Below are 6398 nucleotides of genomic sequence, written 5' to 3' on the forward strand. Positions count from 1 at the left end.
CGCACAAGACACATCCCTGGAACCCCGACCTGGGGCATTCTATCTGCTACCCACGATCCACAAACCTGGAAATCCTGGATGCCCCATCATCTCAGGCATTGGCATCCTGACAGCAGGATTGTCTGGCTATGTAGACTCCCTCCGCAGGCCCTACGCTACCAGCACTCCCAGCTATCTTCGAGACACCACTGACTTCCTGAGGAAACTACAATCCACCAGTGATCTTCCTGAAAACACCATCCTGGCCACTATGGATGTAGAATCCTCTACACCGACACTCCACACAAAGATGGGCTACAAGCCGTCAGGAACAGTATCCCCGATAATGTCACGGCTAACCTGGTGGCTGAACTTTGTGACTTTGTCCTCACTCGTAACTATTTCACATTTGGGGACAATGTATACCTTCAAATCAGCGGCACTGCGATGGGTACCCGCATGGCCCCACAGTATGCCAACATTTTTATGGCTGACTTAGAACAACGCTTCCTCAGCTCTCATCCCCTAATGCCCCTACTCTACTTGCGCTACACTGATGACATCTTCATCATGTGGATCCATGGAAAAGAAGCCCTTGAGGAATTCCACCCTGATTTCAACAATTTCCATCCCACCATCAACCTCAGCCTGGACCAGTCCACCCAAGAGATCCACTTCCTGGACACTACAGTGCTAATAAGTGATGGTCACATAAACACCATCCTATATCGGAAACCTACTGACCGCTATTCCTACCTACATGCCTCCAGCTTTCACCCAGATCACACCACATGATCCATTGTCTACAACCAAGCTCTACGATACAACCTCATTAGCTCCAACCCATCAGACAGAGACAAACACCTACAAGATCTCTATCAAGCATTCTTACAACTACAATACCCACCTGCTGAAGTGAAGAAGCAGATTGACAGAGCCAGAAGACACAGAAGTCACCTACTACAGGACAGGTCCAACAAAGAAAATAACAGAACGCCACTAGCCATCACCTTCAGCCCCCAACTAAAACCTCTCCAATACATCATCAAGGATCTACAACCTATCCTGAAGGATGACCCATCACTCTCACAGATCTTGGGAGACAGGCCAGTCCTTGCTTACAGACAGCCCCCCAACCTGAAACAAATACTCACCAGCAACTATACACCACACAACAGAACCACTAACCCAGGAACCTATCCTTGCAACAAAGCCTGTTGCCAACTCTGTCCACATATCTATTCAGGGGACACCATCATAGGGCCTAATCACATCAGCCACACTATCAGAGGCTCGTTCACCTGCACATCTATCAATGTGATATATGCCATCATGTGCCAGCAATGCCCCTCTGCCATGTACATTGGCCAAACTGGACAGTCCCTACATAAAAGAATAAATGGACACAAATCAGACGTCAAGAATTATAACATTCAAAAACCAGTCGAGAACACTTCAATCTCTCCGGTCACTCGATTACAGACCTGAGAGTGGCTATCCTTCAACAAAAAAACTTCAAAAACAGGAGAGACTGTTGAATTGGAATTAATTTGCAAACTGGATACAATTAACTTAGGCTTGAATAGAGCCTGGGAGTGGATGGGTCATTACACAAAGTAAAACTATTTCCCCATGTTATTTCCCCCCCCCCCCCGCACACACACACACACCCTACCCTGCACTGTTCCTCAGACACTCTTATTAACTGCTGGAAATGGCCCACCTTGATTATCACCACAAAAGGTTTTCCTCCTTCCCCCCCTCCTTCCTGCTGGTAATAGCTCATCTTAAGTGATCACTCTCCTTACAACGTGTATGATAAAACCTATTGTTTCATGTTCTCTGTGTGTATATAAATCTCCCCACTGTATTTTCCACTGAATGCATCTGATGAAGTGAGCTGTAGCTCACGTAAGCTTACGCTCAAATAAATTTGTTAGTCTCTAAGGTGCCACAAGTCCTCCTTTTCTTTTTGCGAATACAGACTAACACGGCTGCTACTCTGAAACAGATGCTCCTGTTGACGTGCTCCAATCAGAGCCTACTGAAAACCAGGCCACTGATTTAGGTGCCAAAATGTAGATTTTGGTGTCCAGCTTTAGCACCCACTTTTGTGACTGCACCACACAAAACTGCCAGCTAGCCATCTCTATGTACATATGTGTGTGCATATCCCAGAGTCTGGGGTGCAACTATGGCCATTATTTATTTGTTTAGATTTAAAAGCATCTCAGACGATCAGTGCTCAGCCTGTTCACTGGATGCTGTTCCATCGTTTTAAACGTGCAATACCATCTTCCACTGAACATCCCACTCTAATAACCACCGCTGAATTGCACATGCAAATTAGAGATGCAATTGCACATTCAATTCTGCAAAATCGGATCTCAATGGCTCAGAGATAATGTCAATGCCAGGATTAGATTAATGAGCTCTAAGCATGTGTCTACACTGCAATTAAAATCCTGCAGCTGGCCTGTGCCAGCTGACTCGAGCTAAGGGGCTGTTTAAGTGTGCTGTAGACATTTGGGCTTGGCTGGAGGGTCCCAGAACATCTACACTGCAATTAAACAACTCCTTAGCCCAAGCCCCATAAGCCTGAGGCATGGGCCAGCCACGGGTGTCAAATTGCAGTGTAGACATTCCCTGAGTGCCCAAAGCAGGTTCAGCCCACCAGGGCACAGCTTCCTTTCATGCCAATGTCACTGACCACTCACTGGCTGCTTTTCGTGTCTTGGTTGTCTGTCATGCACAGTTCATGTCAGAAAAACAAATGAAATCACTCACAAACAAGACACTAAGTCCCCTGATAACCTGCCCATGATGAGCTCAGCAGAACACCATGTGGTGCTGAAAGCCAGTTCTGAATCACAGAACAATGGCTTTTGGCTCCTGCATGGGGAACAGTCTCCGGGAAAGTGCTGAGGGAGGTTTATGTCCTTAAAGTTTCAGCCTGAGAAGTGTTTCCTGAAGATTATCAGCACAGTTTCTACAGCCTCCATCGTGTTACTGATAGAACTGACGCCTTCAACAGACACTGACAAGTCCCTACCCAGTGAGAAATTGAGATTTAACGTCAGCTACAGGCTTAAATTGCCATCAGCTCATAACGATGCTTTTGTCCTAGTCACCTGAACGGTTAATACCTTCGAGATAAATTTTTTTTGTTAGATCCCAGCTAGAGTGGTCAAGTATGTCACACAATAAGGGAAACTATGTTTTCAAACCAAGTAAATGGGTCATCAACTCAGCTTATCCATATCAGACTCTTTGTATATATTTACCACCTTCATGGCCTCCCATTAAGTGCAGCTCTGGGAAATGCCAGTGGATGTTGTTACAGGAGCAAACATTTTAAGTCATGGGCCATCTTTCCATATCTCACCCACAGAAAAAGGAACTTCTCTTCACTGATACTCTCAGGTCTGCTTATAGGCCACCTCTGTGAATCACTGGCAGATTTTCTAAGTTTAAAGTGCACACGGTGCTCTGAACTTTTGTCAACAACTGCCATCATTGCTTGTGAAAAGTAGGCAATTGTGCATGCAAATTGCCAACCAGTAATGGGCAAGCAGTGAGCAAATTACCTGCCAGAAAGTTTGTGAAATCTGAATCATAATTCAATTCAGAGTCGATAGTGCTTTTTTTGCTGGTGTTGCTTCCGCATAAACATTAGTGTGACTGGGTTTTGACCCTCCGTAGTCACTGAAGCCCCATCAAGGTGGTGCAGGAGGGAAGGGATGAGCTATACAGGGGAGGTGCTACACCCGGTTGGCCCCTGGAGTGCAATTCCACAGCAGACCCTAACCGAGCCATGTGGAAGGGAAGTTTGGTTTGGGGCTGACAGAGGAGGAGGTCATGTTTGTGCAGATGCCCCGACTCCCTGTGGAAGGGATACAAGGGGGCCACTAGAGTCCAATACGTGGGCCAGAGACCCGACCATGCAGGGAGGATGTGGCAGCCCTGCTGCTTTAACAGACGCTTTATTCTGTCCCTCAAGTTGCATTTAGTGTCCTGCACAAAGGCTAGTCGCTGGGGTTTGGGCTGGGAGAGTGAATTGCTCTATAAATGACGTCATAAACAGAGGGTAGGCCCCTGGGAGCTGGAGAGGGCAGACTGGGATATTGAGCTCCAAGAAGGCTGTGGAATAGACAGCAGCATCGTTCAGATGTTCATTTCTGGAATGGTTTAGTGCCAGTAGAAAAGTGTTCCTTCCCAGGACAGACGGCCTCTCAGCTCTCAGGCTCGCAGCACGGAGATCTATCTTCCTTTTGAAAACAGATTTCTGGTGAAAGCCCACAAGTTTGCCAGCCACAGAGGGAGGAATTTCCAGCCAGATGATTTAGCAAATGGGCCACTTTCCTGTACAGGGCTTCTCCAAAGCCCTAATGAGTGGCAGCCTGACTACCTTTCCATTTCCCCTCGCCCCACCACTTTATAGGTCTCTGCAGCAACACAGATGTTAACAATTCAGGGCCAGATCCTCTGCTGGTGTAAACTGGCATAAGCTTGAGAGACATCAATGGCACTATGCAATGTACACCAGCAGAGGCTCTGGCCCATGGGCGCTACTTCTGTACATCTCCAATGATCCCCCAGTTGTTGAGCCGGCGCCTTACCTGGTGTAAATCTGAGTAGCTCCATTGATTTCAGTGACTCTGTGCTGATGTTACCAGCCTGTTCTCTCCCCAGCTGCTCCCCGTAATAGCTGGGAGACAAACTAGAAGTTGCCTGTGTTCAGTTTGCACAACACATGTATTCAGCTGGACCTGTGATATCCAGCTTGTGAAGAGGGCTTTTTGAATAGTACTTGGCTCAATGTACCAGGGGAAGGACGTTATCTAGGGCCATAGTAACCCCTGGTATAAGTGGAGCAACTCCACAAACCCAACTGCTACCACTAGCTCTGAACGTGGTCCCTGTATACATGGCCATATACATAATAGACACATACCAGATAAACGCAGCCAACAGAAGCTCAAGGAACAAAGCTTCTACTTCTACAGAGAGTGAAAGAGGAATAATTAATAAACGGTTTATGGCCTAATTTTCAGAGATGCGGAGTGTGTGCAGCTCCCACGGACGTCAATAAGACCCTTGAAAATCAGGCCATTAGGGGTTAACCTCCTCAGACATTTCTAGAAGCTCTGCCTAGATCTGCTGCTGGGGAGCATGCAGCATGAGCATTCTGCTCAGGTGTTAGGTACAGTGACCTCATCTGGCCCTGTGCGGGGAGCACATCTCCCGGCCTTGCAGATAAGGAACTTCCTTCAAACAGTCTCTTTGAAATGCCAGGCAGACTCAGTGCTCCTCAGCCAGGCAGAGGGGCAAGCCTGAAACCTCCCTTTCCCTTGCTGAGCAGTTCCAAGGCAGCACATACCAGAGATCCCCCCGGCTAGGATGATCTAGTTGGTAGCCTCACTAGACTGGAACTCAAGAGGCCTGTGTTCGAGTCCTGACTCACCCCCAGATTCCCTGTGTGTCTTTGAGCAACTCACTTGGTCTGCCCTGTGCCTAAGCTCCCCACCTGTAAAATGGGGATAATACTGACTGAATTAGGACTGAGAGGTGCTTAGACACTGCACTGCAGAGGGCCATATGAACAGAAAGGCTGGACTTCAGGGCAAAGGAATTGCTCCCACCAGGGGAGCATAGCCGCTGAAAGGGGGCAGGGAGGCTAGTGCAAAGACAGAGGTAACACTACCTACAGCTCTCCGGGGGACCTGAAACCTTCTGAAGGACACTTTCGCATGTGATTGACTGGTGCATGGTCATGTGGGGTGCTGCCTGATTGGTGGGAAGGGCATTGTGACAGGGCTGGCACTCTGGTCATTATTAATACTAATTAGGCCCAGCCTCCCTGAGGAGGCCTACCTGTAAAGATTGCCAGGCCAGACTGTAGAGTTGCCAACCCTCCAGGATTGTCCTGGAGTCTCCAGGGAGTAAAGATTAATCTTTAAGTGAAGACTATGTCACAAGAGAAAACCTCCAGGAATATGTCCAACCAAAATTGGCAACCCTACCAGATTGGGGCTAATTAGCCCATTAGCAGAGAAGCTGTACCAAAGGGCACAGGAAGGCTTGCTAAGGGGGGGAAGACAAGACAAGAAACAGAAGTCTAGGAGAGCCTGGCAAAGGCAGTCATCTGAGTAGGACCCTAACTCTAATCCTAACCTTCCCCACCCCACTTTTGAAGAAAGGTTAGAAAGTTCAGATGAAGGTGTGGAGATACTGCTACGTTTTGGGGGAGGATTAAAACACTGTAAATAATATACCCAGTGGTGTTTACAAACAGAAGACTCAGAGCAGTCTGAGTTCATGGAAGGGGGGAGTGGTCCATAGCAGGCATGCACTGGGGTGGCTCAGGCATTGTGCTGAACTTCAGACATGTGACCCTTAATGTAGCCGCCTATCTAACT

This window comes from Dermochelys coriacea, chromosome 13 (genome assembly GCF_009764565.3).
Source record: "Dermochelys coriacea isolate rDerCor1 chromosome 13, rDerCor1.pri.v4, whole genome shotgun sequence".
Lineage (NCBI taxonomy): Eukaryota > Metazoa > Chordata > Testudines > Dermochelyidae > Dermochelys > Dermochelys coriacea.